Source organism: Lontra canadensis, unplaced genomic scaffold (assembly GCF_010015895.1).
Source record: "Lontra canadensis isolate GAN:19392208 unplaced genomic scaffold, GSC_riverotter_1.0 scaffold139, whole genome shotgun sequence".
Taxonomy (NCBI): Eukaryota; Metazoa; Chordata; class Mammalia; order Carnivora; family Mustelidae; genus Lontra; species Lontra canadensis.
This window is the reverse complement of record NW_022631133.1, coordinates 322,984-346,946: the sequence shown is the minus strand read 5'-3', so window position 1 is coordinate 346,946 and position 23,963 is coordinate 322,984. Positions and strand designations below refer to the sequence as shown.

Genomic DNA, 23,963 nt, shown 5'->3' with positions numbered 1-23,963 from the left:
CAAATAATTCTCTCTGTATAGACAGAGAGCCCGGATGGAAATCCAGCTATAATCCCAAGGGGAGGGACTTTGGTTTTCCATAAGTAGGAGCACACATCCCTGCTGACTCTCAGGGACACTGGTCAGGTGAGGCCAGCACAGGGAATAAAGGGCTTGGTGCATGTCTGTCATGCTTCCGCTCTTCTAGTAACTAACAGGCATTTTTTTTTTTTTTTTTAATTTGACACAGAGAGAGAGAAAGATCACAAGTAGGCAGAGAGGCAGGCAGAGAGAGGAGGAAGCAGACACCCGCTGAGCAGAGAGCCCAATGCGGGGCTCGATCCCAGGACGCCGAGATCATGACCTGAGCCAAAGGCAGAGGCTTAACCCACTGAGCCACCCACGCACCCCAACTAACAGGCATTGTTAAATCAGAAAGTGCACTTCCGCTGTCCCCTGTGAGCCCGGTGTCCCCTGTGGGCTGGCCGTCCTCACCATCCTGAGGACTGGTCCTCCTCGGAAGGCGCAGCTAAACATCAACATGCAGCCCAGTTCACACCTCGAGATGTCACTGTCTAAGATTCCTCGCAGCCTGGTGGCATTCCATAAAAATTCAGACCTCGGACCAGAGGACATGAAGAGATTTTGATAGTTAATTAGAAACTATAGTAGCTCTCCAGGACACACGAATCAGAAATTGATAATGAATTAATGTCCGTTTATGAAAAGAAAATTCCATAGAGCAAGCCGGTGGCTCTCCAGATTAAAGGAAGAGAAATCAGGAACGTCTGCCCATTTCAGTCCCCTTCCCAACCTCACCTTCATCAAACAGGCAGTGTCCCAAGACAGTCACACAGCTCTGCAGACCTTTATAGTTGTTTAGTGAGTGTATGTCTTTTGTGATTTGAGGAACATCTCATTTAAAATAGAAATTCGTCTTTATCACTCTTTTTTGAAAGCTGTATTACAAGATCCTTCTACCTGAACAATGACGTGTCACAATGCTTCAAACAAATTCAAAACTCACACCATTCGGAGTTAAGATGATATTCTGAAAACATATTTAATACTCTGCTAGCATTCTAAGTGGATTGGTGATGGTAATTCTCCTAGGAGAGTGACAGTTTCCATACTTAATTAACAAGAAAAATTGAAAACTCAGGCGGCTTTGCCTTCCCTGGAAATTACCGATGTTTAAGGACAGCTCGTGTTAGAAAGGAATAAGCTTAGGTGTCGTGCATTAGTAAAGAAAAGTTTAAAATAATTTACATGGGTCAAATGCCAGGAGGAGAAAGTCATTTTAATGTCAGTTCTACCACAAGAAAAACCCCTGGGGTCAGCAAGCCATCATTATCCTCGTCCCCATGACCTCACTGTGATCTGAAGAGCTTCAGTCTGTGCAAGCGGTAGGGGAGAGCAGGAGTCGAGAATGTGACCTTGAAGACCCAAGGTCCTGAGGTCAAGACCTAGCTCTGCCACTGCCTCATCCCATTACGGATTACCCTTTTTCCTGAGACTTTGGGTGGTTTTTTGCACATGCTTTTGCCCGACATGCTAGTATGTAGCTGATAAAGACTTCAGGGCACCGCATGTATCTTTAGACGATCATTTCAGAGAGAAAATAAATACAGGAAATGATTTACCCAGAACCCTAGAATGAACCAGTGTTCGAACATAGAACCCACAGAACATTCCTGCTTCTCAATCCAATTTTTCAGGCACTGTAAAAAAGGTTATTTTCATGCTACCTAGAATTTTATGACTTGTACCTCCCATACCTCTGGAGTATCGACCATTGGGTGTCTGTGCTGATAAGGAATGTTAGGCGATCCTAAAATGCCTTTATATTCTCATGACATAAAATCAAAAGGAACACTGTAAAATGAAAACACGGTAAGGAACATATTGTGACCTCTATTTCCCGCTCCTGTGATCTAGGGAAATGGAGCTTTTAGCCCTCCACCGTGGACCTCCTCACTGTGCCCAGCTTCTGAACAAACAGGCTTGGCTCATCTTGGAGGGGCTGACTCCCCTGATGGCAGGGTCACTCTGAGCTTCTGCACCATCTTGCTCCTCCTCTGGGATGGTGCCGGATGGAATTAACATGTGCCGTCCCTCTCCTGTAGGAGTCTGGGAAGGCCTGTGTCCAATAAATACGTGCTGAACTCCAAATCAGGTCAATTTAAATGAAAACCTAGATCACCTAATTTAACATTACAAATAGCTGAGGTTGATCAAAGTATTATATTTATTTTAATGACTTTTATGGAAATCTAACATAATATACATGCTTTTGAGGTCTTCCTGAATAGCCTATAAATGGCCTATTTTTTTTTAAGATTTTATTTATTTATTTATTTGACAGACAGAGATCACAAGTAGGCAGAGAGGCAGGCAGAGAGAGAGAGAGGGGGAAGCAGGTTCCCCGCTGAGCAGAAAGCCCAATGCGGGGCTCGATCCCAGGACCCTGGGATCACGACCTGAGCCGAAGGCAGAGGCCTTAACCCACTGAGCCACCCAGGCGCCCCTATAAATGGCCTATTTTTTTAATGATTTAAAAAAAATTTATTTATTTGATGGACAGTGATCACAAGTAGGCAGAGAGGCAGGCAGAGAGAGGAGGAAGCAGGCTTCCTGCTGAGCAGAGAGCCGATGCGGGGTTCGATCCCAGGACCCTGGGATCATGACCTGAGCCGAAGGCAGAGGCTAAACCACCGAGCCACCCAGGCGCCCCTAAATGGCCTATTTTTAAATTGGCAACGTGAGCGCTAAGTCTGACAGAGTGTAAGAGTGATGCTCTCCGGGGCTGAATGGAGTGTCTGCCCCTACACCGAGTGGCACAGTTTGGAGTACTTCTTCACCGTTTCCGTCCTCCCTGGCTGTCGGCACTTCTCACTCTTTTTTTTGGCCTAACAGAAATCAGGCAACTAAACCTCTAAATCCTACCTAAAACGGGAAGAAAAGACTTCTGAGTCATCAGAAGGGTCAGCTTTGGATAGACCAATTTGGTGACATCTGTGCTGACCACTCTCATCCCTCGTGGGCTCTGAGTCGGAGCTGGATGCTGGAAAAGGCCGCAGCTGCTGTGACCTCCTGCCAAGTCCCTGGCTCCTGGCCTTCTGATTGGCAGCCTCTGCTTTGTAACCCGAGCTCTCTGACACCATCTCCTTGCTGTGTTCGCTTCCGTGCTAGTTCTGTCTCCTTTATCCGGAGCTCCTAATAGCTTGGATCTCTTAGTTCCCTCCAGGGTCTGTGTAGCAACCCTTACCTGCTCAATACCGATGGCAACTGACACACTACTGGAGTTAGAATGTTTGCCTCACGCACAGAGGCCTTCCATTCTCAGTAAGTGCCACAATTATGAAAGCTGCGGAGACGTAGGAAATACGCCAGCTAAGAGGATGGTCTAATTTGCAGGCAGCTTGCATTGTATTTTGTAAGAATATGTTTGACATTTTAAGCTTTGCTGTGGCAGTAAATTGTACTTCTTCTAGCAGCAGGAGTTATTAAGTCTGTGCCCAGAATAAATCAGACTGTTTCAGAAAGTTTAATTTTTTTTTGTTTCCAGACCCCGTTTTATAACTGTGTTTGTCTCTTCAGAGATAAGCCTATAAGGACGCACAGCCTATTATTGCAAATTTCCAATGATAAATACCATTCTTGAACCTTCACTGGGTTGTATCATAATCTCCTTAAAAAAATAAATATAAGAGGTCTGATTCCAAGTTAAAAACTAAGAATAAATAAGACCAAAGATTTAACCTGAAGCTGAGGGAGGTATTTCTTGGTGACGGCCATCCACTCCTTAATGGAGTGTAGGCTGCTGTCTTCATGGCCTGACAGCTTGTGTCTCCCCCAAAATTCATGTTGAAGCTCTAACTTGCAATGCAGCTGTCTTTGCAGCGGGGGCTTATGAGGAGGTAACTAAGGTCAAATGAAGTCATAACGGTGGGGTCCTTAGAATGTTCTTGGAAGACAAGACCCCCAGAAGGGTACCTGGTGTGCTCAGTAGAGCATGCATCTTTTAACCTTGGGGTTGTGAGTTCAAGGCCCACGCTGGCTGTGGAGCCTACTTTAAGAACGAATGCAAGCAAGGACACCAGGGGTCGGGCGTGGGTGGCTCTCTGTCCATGTGCACACAAAGGAAAGGTCATGAGAGGACCCAGCAAGAAGGTAGCCATCTGTTGGCCATCTGCAAGCCAGGAAGACGGCTCTTCCCAGAAACCAGATTGGCTGGCACCTTACTCTGGGACTTCCGGCCTCCAGAACTGTGAGAAAATAAATATCCACTGTTTAAGGCACCCAGTCTGTGCTCTTCTGTCCGGGTCGCCCATCCTAAGACACCATCTATTTTGTAACACGCATATTTATTGTGCCAAGAAAGTGGATAAGACGCCCTCAACTGTAAGCCGTGCCCCAGTTTCTGTGTCATTAAAACAAGAAATGTTAAAAAAGCAAAGTTGAAATACGGTATTTTAGAAAAAGAGTTTTTCAAGAACACAAATCAGGAAGATGACAATAACGACTTAAGTTTTTTAACGCAGCTTTTTCCTCAGAAAGGCCAATTGTCTGCTTCAGTCAGCCGATCCCTCTTTTAAGGCCTCCTCAACCTTTAGAGAATGAGATGCTGCAGAGCTCATGTGTGAGAAAACGAGAGCCAAAAAATGGGCAAAGAGATATAAAACCAGAGCTTAAGGTTGTATCGTTTGCATTGGGATCCTAATTCAATTTCCCCAGAAAGCCTGAGATGTTGACAAAACAGTGCCTTATCCGGCTAACTCTGGCTCCTCCTTCTCTAAGAAAATGCAAATTCCTTCAGTTTCCCTCCTTGCCACCCCCGGTCTCTCACATCCCTTCTCCTCCCCGGACTGTCAAGATGCCTCTCAAAGGCTGGCATCTCTCTGTTGATCTCATCTTTCCTGGCCCCTGGCCAATCCTTTCTCTCCACCTGCAGCCTCTCCCCCAATGACCTCCTCTCTCCTGATACAGGAACAGAAAACCACACACCAGGACAACCATTCTCAGCCCCCCACCTGCCCACAATCTTTAGATACCCCGCTTTTCCTCCTTTCTAAGAGGCGTCCGCAAGCCTTGCCTACTTCCTTGTCCTTCATCCCTCTCTCAGCCCCCTGCAGCCCCTCTGCTCTAGGACACCCCTCCACCCCCATAGACCCTCCGGTTTCCTGCTGCAGGCTTCCAACACTGGGTTTTATAGCAACACCACGGTTTTGAAGAAAACTGTGGTGAAACTGCACAGGCTGGTCATTCTACTGGCACTTTGGGGACTGACAGGGACCACAGTGTACTCTTTCTGAAGCCATTGGTCATCCCGCAAGCAGGAAGCCTCACCCGGCTAATGTCAAGTGAAGGACCCCGGATGCTGAGCAAGGCAGAGAGGAGGTGGGCACGGGGCCTGAGGGCCAGAGGGAACAGCATTGTGCTGAGGTGGGGCCAGTAGCTGTGTGCGCGGAAAGAGGTTTAAGTTCTGTGTCAGAGTAGGTGCAAACTAACGCCATTGGTGTCACCTATAAACACCTGAGAGCCAACTGGTAAAGAAAAGGAAACCGTATAACCTTCTTAAGGACTATGGACAGGAATCCGCATGTACTGATCCTATCAATCCAGAGACCCAGCAAACCCACTATGGTCTAGTTTAAACAGATCCAGGAAAATGGGAGTGACTCGGTCCCGGCTTTGACTGAAGCAGCTGTTGCACAGATGATCCAATAACCTGTAAAAATGCTTTAGTGATTTCTGTTTACCTACAATAAACATTTTTGTGTCAAAAGAGCATTGTTTTTCCTTCACTGTTTTACTGACCAATTATTCTCTGATGTCCTGTTTCCCCTGCATGAATCCTAACCCCCCGAGCACCGGGACTCCTTCAAAACACCGAACTGTGTGGTTTAAAGTTTACAAGCTGACAGTTGAGTCAACAGGGCACTCCCTGCCCACAGCACAGAGAGCCAGTGTTCCGCTCATCTGCTTTCAGCTGCACATGCGGTGTGATTTCTAGTAGTTTCCACTTTTCGAAGATTCACGATCATTGTAAGGTGGTATGCTACACACAAAACCATCACTTTTATGCCAGAATATATCATCTCCATGAGAATTAAAAGCTTCTGGATGCACATACTGCTCATATATTTCAAAAGGCTCAAATTTTCACAAGTAGGGCAGATTATCAGACAAAAGATCACAAATTACTTTGGAGAAAAATAAATCACAAAAACCTAAAAATACCCAGCTCGATATGCTGCGTGCAGGTTTCTACATATATGGACACATCTGGGTGTGCGTGTGTATCTATATAGCTTTTTCAAGGTGTATGGGCTAGCCCACTCTGCCAGAGCTCTGTAGGAATGACCCCATTCCTTGCTAGAAAAACAGGAAAAGCTGGGTCTGCATTTCCGTTCACTTGCCGCAAGGGCTCAAGAGCTTCCCACAGAGAGCCAGCACAGAGAATCTCAGTGGGGTCCCAGCATCCGGGGGTTGGGGGGGGGGGAATTGATGGCAGTCTGTGGGCAGGACCTGGGGAATGGCTGGGTCTCTTCAGGACTCCCGTCTTCTCTGGTTTCAGATGTGTCAGTGGATTCCGGAGGCCCAGACCCAAGTCTTTAACTGATATGGGAGGGAAGCAGTTTGCTCAGAGGCCAGCTGGTAAGAGTTTGGGTGAACAGTCTGGTACAGTGTAGCCAGTAGATGTTTCAGCTGGGAATCGATGACAGAACTGCTCTCATTTGTTCCCTTCATTGACTCGAAGCCAAGTTTACCCTGCCCTCGACATGCCACCACCCGGATCCCCGCGGGTAACATTTGCTACATCTTCTGCACTAACACCAAGTGAAGTGTGTCTTCATTTTTTGAGACACGTTTTATGCAGTTTTTAACTAACATTTTGCATTGCTGTGGAACATTGGTTAAAACTGATGAACCGATATTGATAGATGATTTTTAACAAATGCCAATAGTTATATTAGGGTTCACTCTTCGCATTGTACTGTTCTGGGTTTTGCCAAATACAAGATGTCTCGTGTCCATAATGACAGTATCGTCCAGAATAGTCTCACTGACCTGAAAGTCCCCTATCCTCCATTATTGATCTTCTATCTCCCCCTAAAAATCCCTGGCAATCACTGGCCTCTTTACTATCTCGATCCTGATTCATATACTACTCTTTCCAGAATGTCCTATATTCAGAATTATACCGCATTTAGCCTTTTCAGAATGGTTTCTTTTTTCTGAGCAATATTTATTTAAGGTTCCTTCAAGTCTTTTCATGGCGTAATAGGTATTTTCATCGTTGAGTATCATTCTATTGCATGACTATACCACAGATTGTCTATTCATCGACTGAAGGACATGTTGGTTATTTGCAATTTGGGGGTATTCAGATCATAAACATTTGTGTGCAGGTTTTCATGTGGACTTGCCTGGTAGCATTTCAGCCCCCACTGATACAGGCGTGATCTGGTGAGAACAGACTTGTGGGCAGGCACTGTTCATTCTGGAAAGCTGTAAGATGTTTACTTTGGGTCCATTTTACTCAAAGCTCCTTAATACCTGTTGGGCTCTCGGCTACCATTTCTGATTGGCAGTTTAACCTCTGCAGATGTATTTTCTGAAGCTTGGCTCTTACCGACGACCAAAGGTTTATCAAGTTCCCTCAAGGCTGCAGTTACAGATGAATTAGTTTCTTTATTGACTGCAGAGAAGGCTGACATCTGCCAAAGAGACTTAGAGAGGCATGTGGTAATTCTTTTTTTGTTCCAGACTTGTCGACATTACTTTCCAGGTCTATAAATCCCTGGTGGAAATGAAAATGCTTAAAATTTGAGATGAAGAGTTATATTTTGATGCTCCCATTTCCATGAAGGGATTATCTAAGTTGAGATCAGATGGACCAATGTTCTTGACATTGACGTTCTCATATCTACTTCTACCGCCAAGAGAACATTTTTCTCAGTATCTGGAAGGTCCACATTCCCCTGTAGCCTGTCTCCTTTCATCTCGGCTTATAAATCAACAGATGGCAGTTGGTTCTGTGGCCTGTTTCCAGGAAGTTCATGGTCCCCTGCGTTACAAAGATGTTCTAGGTCACATGGAGCCTCCTGTTGTTCAGTCTCATGCTGTTCATTTTCTGGTTCCTTATGCTGCTGAAGTCCATTCACTTGACTCAGATTCTGGCGTTCTAAATGCCAGCCCTTTTCACTTAGAAACATCCGAGATCAATGCATCATGGTAGCAGAGACAGAAATACTAGCTTCCTTTCTTGTGTGCTGATGGAATTTGAACCCCTGGGTGTATTTTTCAGCAGGTCATCTGTAACAATGGATTTTTCTGATGACGTCTATAGAGGCATTGCTGGACTCTGGTCTGATAGAGTACCGTACTGAAGAAGTACAACCAGAAAGATCCTGTAAAGAATGCTCTTTAAAAAAAAAAAAAAAAAAAAAAAAAAAGAATGCTCTTTTTCCCTCCATTTTTAATTTCTCCACTTAAAAACTAATATGGTGGGTATATGCCCAAAACAATAGCAAGAAAGGGCTCACAGAGATATTTGCACACCCATGTTCATAACAGTATTATTCACAGGAGCCAAAGGTGGAAGCAACTCAGTGCCCATCTGTGAATGAATAGATAACCAAAATGTGGAAATACATACAGTAGAAGAGTTTTCATCATTAAAAAGAATGGAAACTCTGATATAAGTTACAGCATGGATAAAACCTGAGAACATTATGCTAAGTGAAATAAGCCAGTCACAAAAGGACAGAATGTTTATTACTCCACAAATGTAACGTACCTAGAGTAGGCAAATTCAGAGACAGGAAGTAGGATGGTGGTTGCCAGGAGCGAAGGGGAGAGGTGAACAGGGACTTTCTGTTTAATAGGTACAGTTTCAGCAAGGCAAGATGATAAAAATTCTGGAGATGAATGATGGTAGCTGTACAACAGTATGCATATACTTAATGCTACTGAATTGTACACTTCAAATGGTTTAAATCTTTTATGTTATGTATATACTTACCACAATTTTTAAGAAATCAATATTGCAGTTAATGCAATAATGTTATACAACCAGCATCTTAATCTTGGGTGACCATAAATCCTGGTTTGCTGGCCTCGGTCCCTATTTCTGCTTCTTTTCCCAGGGCAATCATTAATAGTACTCCTTTCACTCTTAAAAGTGTCCCAGATTGAACAACATGTCATCTGGTCACCCTAGATCTGTTTCATAATTGCATAAATCATTGCATTGACCTTTTCATTTGCAGATGTCTTAATATTCAGAATGTGCCTGCATTTTCTCAAGTACTCTAATTATAAATTCAATGTCCTATAGAATGTTACTGGTTCTGATCTTTTTCTTTTTAAACTTAAAATGACACCCATTTATTAGCTCACAGTTCTGTAGGTCCAGAGTTTGGAACAACATGGCTGAGTTTTCTCAGGATGTGACAAAGCTGAAATCAAGAGAGTGGCCAGGCTGAGCTGTCATAAGAGGCTCTGGGAGGAAAATCTACTTCCAGGCCCATTTTTGGAATTGAATTCAATTTCTTATAGTCATAGGATGGAAGTCCCCAATAGGATTGAGGTCCCCCTTTCCATACTACTAACCTTAACATTTTTTAAATTTTTTAATTAAATTAATTTTTTAATTAATTAAAAAATTAAATTTTTTAAAGATAAAAGACTACTTTCTGAATGTTGACTAAAGAACCAAAAGCAGTCCTCTTTTCTTATAAACTCATTATTTCTTTAAACACTAAAACCCTCTAACTTGTGACAAGCTCACTTCAGTTTCTGTAGGTTAAAAGGAGGAGATAAAAGACCCCATCTGAGACAGTTGACATTTTTTTCCCTCTCTTGGCTGCCTTTTTATTGTCTTGCTGTTGTCAAAAATATCAGTAAATATTCTTTGAAATCAGAAATATGTCTAGGTTTCAATTAACTCTGTCTTTCACTTTACCATGAGAAAATGTCCCACTTTTTCTTTGAGAAAACCACTAATCTCCATACTCACAATAAGAGTACCAGTTTACCTAATATAACCCTTTATAACTGTCTCTCTCTGAGTATCAGTCTCTCAAAGGCAGAGCCATCTATCTTTAGAACCCAGCACCAATCCTGGTACAAAAGAGATTCTTAACATCCACATCTTGAGTCAGTGACTAAACAATCATTTAATGATGTTCAAATACTAGTCTTGCTTGATGGTCCTCAAATTTTGCTTTAAAAAACCCCAAAACCATGCTTTCTCTACCCACCTCCCATTTCAATTTAGTCCATCAATGATCTAACCAGAGAGTGAGTTCAGATTTGGATGTTCTCTGACTTTATAATACACTTGGAAAATCAAAAGACTTTGATTTTCAATCCATAAAAGGAGGTGTGACCTACAACGTAAATTGCAACTAAGCTCCATACAGCTGAAGATGAGAACCCATCCCCCCATAACCCAGTGGGAGGGAAATCCGGGTTTTTCTCTTGACTGTTTACTCAAATACGAATGAAAGAGAAAAACTGTGGGGAGGGGGAATCAGAGATCCTAATGTGTTACTGTAATATAGATTAATACTACTTACTTTCCTTTACAATTAATCAAGTAATAGTGTAATATTAGATTCAAACAGTTCCCCCCTGAGAACACATGGTAAGTGGGGCTTAGGAGGGGGGTCAGGATAGAAGACAGTGGATTTGTCTTGAAGCTGCATTTACAGAGCAAAAGCACTATGTTTAGTTTTCGTGGCTTGGAGAGTAGTGGCTAAACTCTGGGAGTGACCATTGTATTTGGAAGAACACTTTCATATTATAAGGTGGTTTACCCCAGGCACCATTTGTAAATCTGCATTTAAATGCTTTCATCATCTACCAGAGAAGATTTCTGAATGGAGTGTTGCCTTTTGAGACATAAAAATCAATTAAAAATAGATACATGTCATAGACTGACAAATTCACCAGGTTACTCCATTGGTTTCGGCTACTCTGCTCTCGTTTTCGAGCTCTCAATATCAGAGGCAAATACAAAATGACTTCATTCAATAATCAAGATTCATTCCTAAATGCGCAAATGGAATTTCTGACTGCCGATAAATGATAATTTATTACTTAACTATGGAGAGTCAGCCATATTTACTTTAATGCAAGAACAGAACCTGACATGCACCAGCGTATGAAATAAGTGATTAGAGTCAATACTCTTATTTTAATCTCCAATGAATAGATCATTTCTATCTTTGTTATCCTTAAAAAAAAAAAAGAAAGAAAGAAAGGAAAAAAGCACCATTCAACTTATAGGTTAAAGAAAGATTTCGGTAGAAACAGAGATACATAGATAATTCATCTAATGAAAGAGTCAGCTGTCGGGACCTATTTCTCTTATCAGACATTGTGTTCTTCCTCTATGTTGCCATTTATTAAACGTAGACTATCTGGGACTTTGGTGGGGAGAACTTTTTTAGTAATCAATTCTCCTTGTATTTGGCTTTGATTACTACACCCAAACAAAGGAAAATTATTTCACATTCAAACAGAACCACATGCAGAGGCAGGAGCTTGCTAATTTTTAGTTATCTATTTGCTTGATGCTTTTTCCAGCAATTTCGACTGTAATGACTATAATATCCATCTGTTTGAAATGGAAATTGGTTAGCAACTAGATCCTTTTTGGATTCTTACAATATATCATCCACCTGCCTTGAATGAAATATGCTAGCTAAGGCTCTGATGAAATATGTTTTAGATATATGTAAGATGTGATGGGGTGTCATTCCGCATTCTTTCCTGTCTCCTTCAAAGATGCGTTCCTTGATCTGGGAGGCTGGGAAGGTAGAAACTACATTTCCCAGAGTTCCTTGCAGTTAGGGTTCCGGGCACAGATCAGGTTCTGCAGGGGAGATAAGCTGGGTGAGAAGGGAGGGAGAGAGTATATAAAAAAGATATGTCTGCTAGTTTGTTTTGTTGTTGGTGGCTGTGTTCAGTTCCCTGCTTCCTGGGTGGAGTGGCACTTTGTAGCAGCTTCTCTGATCATTGTGTTCTTTAAGGTCAGCAGCTCCAGAGGTGGCCCTGATTCTCAGCCTCCACAAGGCAGCAGTGATGGCAGCAGATCCCCTGCCCCCAGCCCCGGGGGCACCCAGTTCAGCTGTGTTGTCTGGGTGTCACCCTAAGAGCCCAGCCTGGATCCTCTTCTCCCCTTTCACTGGCAACCTTTTCTTCCAACCTTCTTGTGAGCGCCTAATTCCCATATGAAACCCTGTTCTGCTTCCAGTAACTCAGATAGTTTCCATTATCCGCAGCCTCCCTGATCCAGGGAAGAAGGGAGAGATGAGGGCATTCAGTGCACAAGGCAGCACATCTGCCACCTGAGGAGAACTGCAAGAAGGAAAAGGTTGTGTCCGTCTGAGACCTACGGTTACCCATGAAGAACAGGAAGGTCAAGGGCTGTATGATTCAGAACTACCCAAATGCGGCCAACATTGTAGGGCCTGAGGTTAAAGCCAGAGCATAATTATAAAGGCTGAGAAATCATTATGGGGGACTGTAAAGAGAGAGAGAGAGAAAAAAAAAAAAAAACATAAAGGAAAAAATGGCAAAGAAGGGAAAGGAGAAGGAAAAAACAGGGAACAGGGAATAAGAGCGAATAAAACCAGGCATATGGTGGAGAGACTCAGACGCCAGATTCTTTACTCGGTTTGCCTGGATGGTGCTGGAAAGCAATCCACCAAGGAGACACGCTGCTCCCCACCACTGCCCGCAGCCTGCATCACAGCTTCTCAGAGCTGGGCTCAGGCTTCCCCCATCCAGACTCAGGAGGCCTTTCCACGGAGAAATGCAAGCAAATCAGTCCTGAGAGCTCTCAGATAGATCTATAGATTTACTCTGGATCAATATATGTGTTTTGTTTACGTCCAGCTCTCCTGTATACAAATACAGGACAAATCAATTTGTATCTACGTATATAGGATAGCTGGAAATATGTAAAGCTCATATATTAAACACAAATCTATTAGATTTTGAAAAAGGAAATTAATCCCAATGGTTTTAAAGTCAGACACTTAGTAATGCAAAGAGCTGACAAACTAGTCAATTAGGTTTAGGTTCTGATCTGCTTAAGAAAATGATTGTAAATATTTTTATAATTCAATAGAGTAGTCTCAAAGCCTAAGGTAAGATGTTTACACAGAACAATTATGAGTTCTATTGAGGCTATAATCCTTGATAGAAAAGAAAATGAGTCTCAACAGCAGAGGTCTATGTTCCAGCTTCACTGACAACATTGCCCCTTCTTCAAAGATCCCTGTGCTCTCCTCGGCCCACCCCTATAGTACCTGAGCATGCAGAGTCCCCCCTAATAGTACCTGAGTGCACAGAGTCCCCCTATAGTACCTGAGTGTGCAGAGTCCCCCTACAGTGTACCTATCATGGGGGGTCTCTGCTGGGGCTCTTCCTTACACATTAAAGTCTCTTCCTTCCCCCAAGAAAGGATCTCCCTTCACAACCCCAACATCACTGCCGGAAGCAAGCATTCCTGACATCCCTCCCATACTAGGTCAAATTCCCTGTTTCTGCCCTTGACATTTTTCCTGCCTTGCACTGAGCACAAGTGTAATTACAGGTTTACCTATGTATTCGCAGCACACCTGTGTCCCATGGGCGGTTAGGGCTGTGTTTCTCGCTCTTGCTTTCTGAAGGCTAAGTGTGGTGCCTTACGTCCCCAGGCAATGCTGAACAACTGAAAAGCTGACGGAATGTTATTGCTGCCCCGTCCCCGAAGTCCAATACCCCAAAATGCATAACTGCCCTTGGGGAAACTTGGAATTATCATCATTTGAGGAGGGCCATAACTACTAATGGCATAAACACAAACATGTTTAAATTCTATTTTACAATTTCACTTGGTCATCTCATCCTCCCCCTACTATCTCATCATTATTTCCAAAAAACCACCACCCGTAACTTCTTTAACCCTAGAGAAGCCAAAGGCCTAAGGTGGAGGATATGCAAGTTGGACAGGGTGAGCTTCTAGCTCCCAAGGGACACTAATCCTGGTAGTCTAGCCTATACTATAGTGTATACTAGGAGAGCATACAAAGTGTATCAGGCCAGGAGAATGACCCATTGACCTGAATAATCAGTGCTCCTGGCAATTATACAGCTACCCCTCCGCAGCCCCCAGGAGATGACATCGAACTCAACAAATTTCTCCTTGTAGGACGGCTCACAGTGTGCTGACTACATGCTCGGCATTCCTTACAAATCATTCCATTTGCTTCTCACAGCCACGTGGGGAAGTGTCATGGTGGCCATTTCACAGACGAGGAAATGGCTTGGAGATGGGATTCACTCCAGGTGATCCAGTGTGGACTCTAAATTCCTTCTCTTGAGGGGTTAGATGTTTGCCTGGATGGAAAGTAAGTACCCAAGGTGAATGATGTCAACTCCTTTCGGATACCTCTCAGCTAGGGGCTTGATGCTACTATGTGTGCTCTTACGGCATCAAGAGAAGAAACTCACAACAGCGAAGGGCCTTCAGTTGGCCACTTAGCACCACTCTGCTTGCAGACCTTCTAGGGCCCAAACTATACCAGAATTGGGCTCCATTTTAATTCCTTCAGTCTGTTCTTATTTCTTTTTAAGACTGATTAATTGATTGATTGATCTAGAGACTGTGAGTCAGGGGAGGGGCAGAGGAAGAGAATCTTCAAGCACACTCCCTGCTGAGTGTGGAGTCCTTCCTGGAGCTCGATCTCATAACCCTGAGATCATGACCTGAATGGAAACTAAGAGTCGGCAGCTTAACGAATGAGCCACCCGGGTGCCCAGGGTCTGTTCTTAAATAAAACCCCAGCATCTTAATACTTTCATGCCAGTCTTAGAGCGCTTTCTCATTTACCTGTAAGTAGAAAGGTAAGATTGCCCAGACCAGTGCTGACAGCCTCATCTCAAAAATGCATCAGACCAAGAGCTAAATCACAATGACAGCTTGACTCAATTCCTATTTAAAATACACATCAGAGCATCACCATGCAGTAAACACAAAGACTTAGCTGCACGTTTTTCTCAGCATTAAGGTCTTGTATATTGCCAAGCGGGTCTGGTGCTTTGTGCCTTCTTCGAAGCAGTGATAGAGCCTTCATCAAAATGTGTTTCAAATTTTGGATACTAGTTCTCTAAAGGTGCCTAAGAATTATTTACAATGACATAGCCTAGAAGTATTCACGTATCCACCTGCCGGAAATACCATAAGCATTAATACCTTCTTTAGAGTCCTCTTAATCCCTGGTAAGATTTGGCTTTAGAAAACCCACATAAACAGAGACCTAAAATTTACTGGGAAAGCATGTCTGCCTCTCCCACTTGGAAACAGAATTAACCATGCATAGTATTATCAATCTCATATCCTGCCGGTAAGTAAAATTTTATTAAAAACTTGAACTGCCTTGGAGATTTGGATATATTAACACACACACACACACACACACACACACACACACACACGCAAAAGGACAAATTATTTCCAGAGAACGTCATTACAGCAATCGAACATTTCTAGAGACAGGCTTTCTTCTGAACTAAAAGAAGAGCCTATAGAGAACTCCCTTCTCAAGTCTGACCAAATGCATTAAGAAAGCAGTAGCTTCTGGAGTGCTTTCCTTAGTGAGGAGACGTTTTCCAGCTTGTCCTTTAGAAGAAGGTATGTGCCATCAGTGGCCATCAGGGAGTCACCTTCATTCCTCTCAAATGATCTTCCCCTTTGAGCTCCTTTAAAAATCCTTCACCAGCACTGGAGTCCTTTACACTGCATTTTCGGTCAGGCATTAAGGACAGAAAAACCTACAGTCCTCCCTTCTCTAAACTTCAGGCCAGATTAACCATTCCTGAGCCAGTCACGTCAAGGATTCCAGACGCAACTCAGTCCCATGACGGATTCTACATGTAACCACTGAAAGGAGTTAAAGGTCAACCATTGCCTGTTATATTGCTAAAAACCTAAACCTCAACACGATATATTTTCTAGCTCTCTGCCCACACGAAATGTTCAATACACATTTAAATTCATGCATACCAAAGGATGTAAAGCGTTGCAGGTGGATGTTTTCAGCCTTACCCTCTTTCTACAGAAAGCGTTTGTATGCTTACGATATTCACCACGAAGAACCCAGGTAATACCATGAGATACACCTACGGCAAATACTATGCAAATCCTACCATCTCGTTTTGAAATTCCTTCTAAAACTGTATTTTTGTTGTTGGCTTTGACTATCTCCGCAAGTTCTTTCAGATGACCTAAAACATATTCTGATAAACTTTCTGGTTTTAAGTTATCTTAGTTCACCGCCTCCTGCTAGTTAAAAAGCAGTTTCCAAGTGGTAGCTTCTAAAGGGAGAGAGACGCGTGTATTCCATGAAAACACGAATTCATTGTCACCTTTGAGGCACTAAACATGTCCCCTGCAGCTCTTGATCTCTGATTTACCCGGTGTTCGCATCTGAAGCACACCCCGCAACCCCCTACGGCAGGGCAGGCTCGCCCGTTTTGGTCACGTCTAAGTTTTCAAGGTAAACAGGTCACTCTCGGCGACCGGAACGGCGGGGGAAGAGCACGAACTCACCTAGGCGGTCAGACCCCGGGCGCGGGGACCCGAGCGCGCGAAGCGACCCGTCGCGCCCCCTCCTCCGGGTGTGCTGGGGGAGGGCGGGCGCAGGGCCGGCAGAGCTGGGGTGGGAGCGAGGCTCGCCGCGGCTCCCCGCTGCAGACTATGGTCCGCGCCACGGTCGCCGGCGCTCTCTGCACGGTATGGGGGCGGGAGGCTCTAGGGAACCGACTAGTTGCAAGGCTCTCCCGGAGCCGGGGAGAGAGAGCCGCTTTTGCATCAGAGCCGGGGGCCGTACCTGGTGTAAATTCCACCCCTTGACCTATTTCAGAGTGTGAGAGCGAAAGCAACCGGGAAAAACAGACGGAGCGCGCGCGGGGGAGCGGGGCGCCGGGACGCGCGTGCCCGCGTGGGAGCGCGCGCCCGCCGTGCCGGGGCTTCCGAAGTTACCGCGAGGGCCCCGGAGGCCTCCCGGCCGCGGCTCGGCGCGCAGAGATCGGGGCTGGCCCCTCCGCCCGCTCCTCCCGCCGCGGCCCGGCGCCAGGCTTCGGCCGCCCTCCTACGCGCGCGCCGTGCGCGGGAAACGCCGTTCCCGGGGCTCGGGGGCCTGACAGCCCGCGGCCCCGGGCGCGCGGTTCCCCGCCCCCATCGCCATCCCCGCCTCCCCGCCCCGCCCTCACCTCTCCGGAGGCGGCGCTCGGGCTCCGGCGGTCCGGGGACCGAGGCCCGAGGCGCCTCCAGGCCGGGAAGGCGGACGGCTTCGGAGGGGCGGCGGGCGCGGAGCGGAGCCCGGGGAGTGTCGCCTCCCTGCCCGGTGCCCTGGGAACGCCCCTCCCGAACGTGCCCGGGAAGTGAGGCTCTGCGACTCCCGCCCGGCCTGGGGATGGGGGTGACCTTCTTGCCTTCCTCCCAGGCTCTTCTCGTCTGTCTTTCCCGGCGTGGCCCGTCCTCCGGGGGAGAGGACGCCGCCGAGCGAGTGCACCTGGCCGGCGGGGAGCACCGCAACGCAGTACCTGGGGTGACAACGACGTGACGCTTTAGCGCGTCTTTTCTCCTTTGATTCTTGCAACCACCTACTTCCGTGGAGATGAGCCCATCGGGTTTGTGGGATAATGGAAAATCAAAGGCATTAAGTCCAAGGTGCTAGAGTCTCCAGATCTTTTTATTGAAACAGGGTGCTTAATCTGTTAAGAGTTTTGCAAAACTAGTCCCCATCAAAATAGCATCTATCAGAAGGAGGGAAGGGATTTAGGTTAGAAGTTTGTGCTGAAATCGGACACATCGCCTCCCCCACCCCCAAGCACACCCCCTTGCTTCTGTGACAATAGGGTTTAACTACTCTCTGCCAGGTCCTTAGGGTGATAATCGTCAACCCCTATTGTAGACAACTCACTAATCATGAGAGGCCTGAGTACTTAAAAAAAAAAAAATGCACGTTCCCAAAATTGAAAAATCAACATATTTAGTAATCACTCTTTTGCCCTTCGTGTATGAATTTGGTGTTTCTGATTCCAAGCAGGAGGAAGGGAACTTCATGTTGAGCTGTTTTCCAGGCGTGTTTTTTTTTGTGCGGACCTGACTATAGGGCTCGCATGGACACTGGTGTATTTGAGATGCTACTACAAGGGCTGGTGGAAATCAGCATACATAGTTTGTGATTCTGAAATAATTTGGTAGTGCAAGAGTGTATTGGGGTAGGGAAGGGAACCTTTGCTTGGGTATCTTTATCACCATGCTCAGGATAAATTGACTTTTCCTTTTTCTGTGGAACTCTGCCTTTTGCATTTAAAAGGGGAAACAAAAAATCATGAGCCTGATTTTACATGTTTTTCTTGAGCTGGATGTCAGCCCACTAAAGTGCCACTGCTCATTTTTATTTCTATTCAATGGAGCTATAAATGCAATATGTCCTTGGGTGCAAGATCTATACTGGATACTGGAATGTTCCTTGCCATCTTCTGACAGTGTGGCAGAGAACAAGGCATACCTCAATTAGTATAGTGACCTGCACATAATACATGCCCAATAAATATTTGTCAGACAAATGGGGTCTCAACAGACTGTGATAACTACAAAAGTGGCCTGTTTTAAATTCTTCAGGAAAGCATGAGGGAAATCGGTTATAGATGATGTAGTCAGGGAAGGCATCCTAGAGGTGGTGACAGGTACAGAATCTTGATATGGAGAATCAGCTAAGGAATGGAAGTAAGAAAGTCTGTTTATTATGCTTTTGAGATGTGGCAGAGGCAGAGGTTCTTAACAGTTTGTAGGTAATAGGTTCATATAAAAATCTGAGAGAAGCTTTGGAACTCTCCTATATAAAGAGCAAATGTAAAAAGATTTGCATACATTTTCTGGAATTTCAGACACTGGCTAAAGCAGATCTGTGGAATCCCTAGAGGTCTGTAGACTTGAGTTACCATTTCCTTGTTTGGAGGCAGGAAGAAAAATAAAAAGATTATTCTATTTTAGGCCATCATAAGAGGCATTTCCATGGCCACCAACAGCATTTGGGTACTGACTGAGGAAATAGAAAGAAAGTATGCTCTAAAGGAAATTTGTACACTAGAGAAGTATAGCTAGGAACTTGAAGCTAGGACATAGTATTTGTGTTCTTTTTGTACCTGAGAATTTCACTTTCATCTCTCAGCAAAAAGATAAACAAAAATATGACTGTCAAACACTGGCTGTTGTCGATGGCAGGTGGGAACATGGAGGGAGAGGATGGCCCAGGTATTGGATTATCGTCTCTTTATTTGTGATGTTGGATATTTATCATGAAAAAAATTTTAATTAATTTTTACTCTCCAGTAGACATAACCAATTCTATGACATTTCTTAATTTGGCTTGTTAAAATAGAAATTTAAAAAAAATATTTATTTGACAGACAGAGATCACAAGTAGGTAGAGAGGCAGGGAGAAAGAGAGAGAGGAGGAAGCCGGCTCCCTGCTGAGCAGAGAGTCCGATTCGGGGCTCGATCCCAGGATCCTGGGATCATGACCTGAGCCAAAGGCAGAGGCTTTAACCCACTGAGCCACCCAGGTGCCCCTTAAAATAGAAATTTTATATTAAAAAATTTTGAAGGAAAAATATCAGTATGACAGTGATGCCATACCCAAGATTCCAGTAGTCCCGCTTTATCCACATTTTCAGCTCTCGTGGTCTCAGTTACCTGGCCATCAACTGCCATCCAGAAGCAGATGTCCTCCTCCTGATGCATCAGAACATCAGTGGTCACCTGACGCTGCTTCCGGGCGCTGGGGTCATTCTCTCGACTTCCTCTCCGATCCCCGCCATTTTCTCATCTTACCTCATCGTAAGAAGGATGAGTAAAGACCAATCAAATATCTTGAGCCAGACAGCCTTTCACGTAACATCTATTACAGTATATCATTATAATTATTCCATTTTCTTATTAGTTGTTGTCAGTCTCTTACTGTGCCCGACTCATAAATTAAACTTTACCAGAGACGTGTATGTAAGAAAAACCATAGTGTACATAGGGTTCTGTACTAGCCCCGGTTTCAGGCATCCACTGGGGGTCTTGGAAGGTAGCCCCAGTTGAGAAGGGGGAATGACTGTATTATTAATAAGTAGATTCTATCTAGAAGCAATAGGTCTTCTCTTGCAGTTGATTATGAGGAGTATTGGTGATGGTCTTAACGGAAGTTAGACCACTGTGGAACATTTAGCAAGTATTCTGTTTCTTTTTAAATTTATACATAACTTCATTTTATATTGCTTTGTTAAATTCCTTCATTATTATATATATTTATATATCACATTTTACATTCCATGTATTGTATATAAAATAAATATAAGTGACTATATTATATATAATGAATGCAAATACATAAAATATGTAATGTGAATGTAATGTGAATATATAAATATGTATGATATTGTCTGTTATATGTTATTATGTACTATGCTATGTTATTATATGTGATTATTACATAGCTTAATTACATGGCTTAATTACATAGCTTAATCAGCTCAGTTCCTTTATGAATTAACTCAGGGTCTGGCTTGTGCCTCTTGAGGAGCAGATGGCAGACCAAGGGTCTCTCAGGATCTGTCCTATGCCCTTTGGAGAAGGGCAGTGACAGGGCTCCTCACACATGGGTAACATACTTACCATCACATGACAAACCCAACAAAGGACTCGTGTCCATTTAAAGGATTTGTCTAGTCTGTCCTGTGGCCTGTGAGACGATGGCTGGGAGCATGCTGCCAGATAGACACCTGATGAAGAGGATGAGGCCTGATGAGATCTTTTCCTGAGTGTCTTAGACACAAGGCCTGGAGTTGAACCCAGGCAGTGGCCTCCAGAGCCTGTGTTCTTAACCACTCTGTTTACCGCCCCTAGAGAGGCAAAGACAGAGTTAAACTGAGCCAAACACATGACTGAGTTACATTGGAGCAGCAAGGAATGCGTTGACAGCTGAGGAACTCACCCTACCCTACCTGGGGCTGCATTTCCTTGTAGACCTTCCAGAACCTTCTGATTGCTTGTGGCTGTGGAGAGCACTGCTTGTTCTTCCCTACTTTCTTGTGTCACTTCAGAATAAGTAACTGATATCCATGTAGAGAACTGTTCCTCTTCTTTATAACCTGAATGAGCACAACTGTATGACAGCATCCTGGCCGTCCATGGCACCGCGGTGACACGGAGGAGAGCTCTAACAATCCTCTTCGTGGCTCTGTTTTTTTAGTGGTCTTCTTTTCCTATAGAAACAGAAGAGTTCTTAGAGATGTCATTTGAAAACAGATTTCTGCTAATCAAATCGCATTTGTTAACTGAAAATCTTTCTAGTACAGTAAATCTTTTTTCTCAAAAAATGACATTTGTTTTCTCTGCACCATTCTGAAAATTATATCCAGAATTTACCGTTATTATTTTTCACCATTGATATAATGGACACATGGGGGGCGGGAATCTAATAGATCGATAAATCCTAAAACTGTATTTCCCTTCTGCTTGAGATCCAAGAGCAACACTGCGCTGCTTTCTAAATACCACATGTCCCAGAGAACAGGCCACAGAGCCCCTCACAGCCTCGCCCCGACCTACCTCTCTAGAGATTTCTCCAGCTTATTCAGCCCTCAATTCCACACCTCTAATTTCTTAAGTTATGGCATTTATGTACAAATGCATGTCCGCTATTTTCTTTTATTTTAAATAGAGGAACACATTTTATTATTATTTTGCTATATAACATATTAGTGAATGTACTCAATGCATTTTCTCAAATGGCAAATGAGACACAAGATAACATCTTTTCGATTCCTGAAAACCTCAGTATCATCTGTCTTTTGGAGGATCGTTTCCTACGACATCTATGATACTGTCCACGAGGATACCAACGGTGCTTCGTAGTAAAGAACATTTTGCTAAGTTGTTCTATCACGGGTCATTGCTCAAAGTGCCCATTTTTTTTCTTCTACTCTGCTTTTCAGCACTCGGTCATGTGTTTCTTCATTATTATGCAGAGGAGCTGGCCGAGGGATAAGTTGAGTATGTTCCTACGAATGTCCACAGAAGGGTGGTAGCACACTCTCGTCCTGCCATCAGATGTCAAAGCGAGCTCTACTTTGCAATTATAGTCTTCTGGTAGAGAAGAATATGTGGATTCATGACAAACACAATATAAAGCTCCGGTTTGAATTGGAAATAAATATTTCCAGATAGTTCTGTTTGATATCACCCATTTTACTGCTGCTAACGCCATGGTGAATCAAGATGCTTATCAGGTGGTATGAAAGAGGATGATCTGAAGAGGAACTGATTTTAAAATCTTCTTCAAGGTATATCTGTTTTCATTCCTGACAGCCGCTCACCACCAGCCCGCCATTTTACCTCTGTCAGCTATTTTCTTAGCGCCCGCGACTATTTATTCATTTGGTTCTCATTGCCTGTCACTGTTCTTAGCATTTAGTTAGAGCTTACTGCATTTATTTGAATTAATTAATTTGCACATATCACGATAAGCCTCAAACTATACTGCATGATACTTATGTAACTATTTTAGTCATGTCAGCTCTGGGTACCTGCTACATGAAAATCTCTGGTCTGAGTACTTCTCTGTTATTACCATAATGGAGACTTACAAAAGAAATTATCTTCCCTTCATTGCTCCTCCTTTCAAAGTCATTCTGTATTTTTGAGTGATTTTCCCAAGCTTAGTATGATAATATCTTGGTATATCAGAAAATGGGAGCTCTCAACAGGTAGAATTATAAACAGAGATGAGGTGGGCTGTGTGCAGATCACAGGAAGAAATTGAGCCGTGCTTCCAGAATGATCACCGGAGGAGACTGGATATAAAACAGTCTGACACCAGGGATAGAAAAGGCTTTGTGGCCTCATTGGTTTCAAAGGATTCCCCATAATAAACCAGTCAGACTGGCCTGGGGATTAAGAAGCTCACCGCCACTGATACTATAAATCAGCACATCCTAGGGATGGAAGCGATAACCAGAAGCTGTCCTTGGCATTTGGGACGAGGATGGTGGAGTTCAGTACGCCCTCCACCTCCGTCCTAAACCGTTCACGTCCCCAGCCACTCTGGGGCCAACAGAGTCTGGAGTTGCTGCCTTTAACCAAAGAACTGGTATTCTCTAGACCCGAGGAGAATAGGGCCCCAGGCCTCCTTGGGGTAAACAGTGAATTTCCCAGCATGGAGGGTGGGACAGTGTCTGATCTGATAGGGTTTTATGGGCCTTCTGTCTTCTGTCTGGCCTTCTGTCTTTCTGAATGGAAACAATAGCCCTGCCCCAAATTGCAATACTTCTCAAGCACGTGTCCTTGGTTTTCTGCTTTTCTCTCTCTGTAGTCTTTCCCAGGACAGTTCATCTACCTTTATAACTGCCAGCAGAATTTCTGTGTGGATGAATAAAAGATCTGCTTCCGAGCTGGTCTTCTCATAAACCTCCGGATCCACATTGCTGGCATTCTGCTTGACGTCTTTCTGGGGGGGGACCTCAGTACATTTGCATCTGAGACCCTAGGCCCTGTTGACCTAAGACAGTGACTCTTTGCTTTCTTCCCGGAAACCCTTGCATGCTTGGCTTCTCCTCGTCCTTCTTATCCCATTGGCAGCCGCCATCTGCCTGTGTTGCCTTTGTAATACTTTCACTTATCCACTTCTCTGTCTTCTTCTTGTTTCTACTCTAGATGTTGATGTCCTATTACTTCTCACCAAGATGAGTATAGTAATTGTTGAATCTGGGTTCCTGACTTACAAGGCCATCTCTTCCTCAAAACCTTTTAGCTTATATCTGGAATTAACCTCCGTCCCGAGCATTCAGCAGTCTTTATGTATATCCTATATAAGATGCTTATCATAAATTTTATAAAAAGTACTTATTCATTCACTAATATA

General features: G+C 44.1%; 1 protein-coding gene and 1 pseudogene across 4 annotated transcripts in view; both read right to left on the bottom strand.

The window, feature by feature from the left end:
* Window positions 1–17,576, bottom strand: part of TRMT9B (tRNA methyltransferase 9B (putative)) — a 59,588-nt gene extending 42,012 nt beyond the window's left edge. For 2 of the 4 annotated variants that reach the window (XM_032843399.1, XM_032843402.1), the window contains exon 1: window positions 16,595–16,704. The gene's annotated coding sequence lies outside the window, so the exon portion shown is untranslated. Of the gene's footprint in view, window positions 1–16,594; window positions 16,705–16,874; window positions 16,975–17,256 lie in introns of those variants that run through there. The other 2 variants (XM_032843401.1, XM_032843400.1) reach the window with 2 other exon arrangements.
* A 4,266-nt stretch (window positions 17,577–21,842) lies between these two features.
* LOC116858572 lies at window positions 21,843–22,317 on the bottom strand (annotated as a pseudogene).
* Window positions 22,318–23,963: the final 1,646 nt, after the last annotated feature.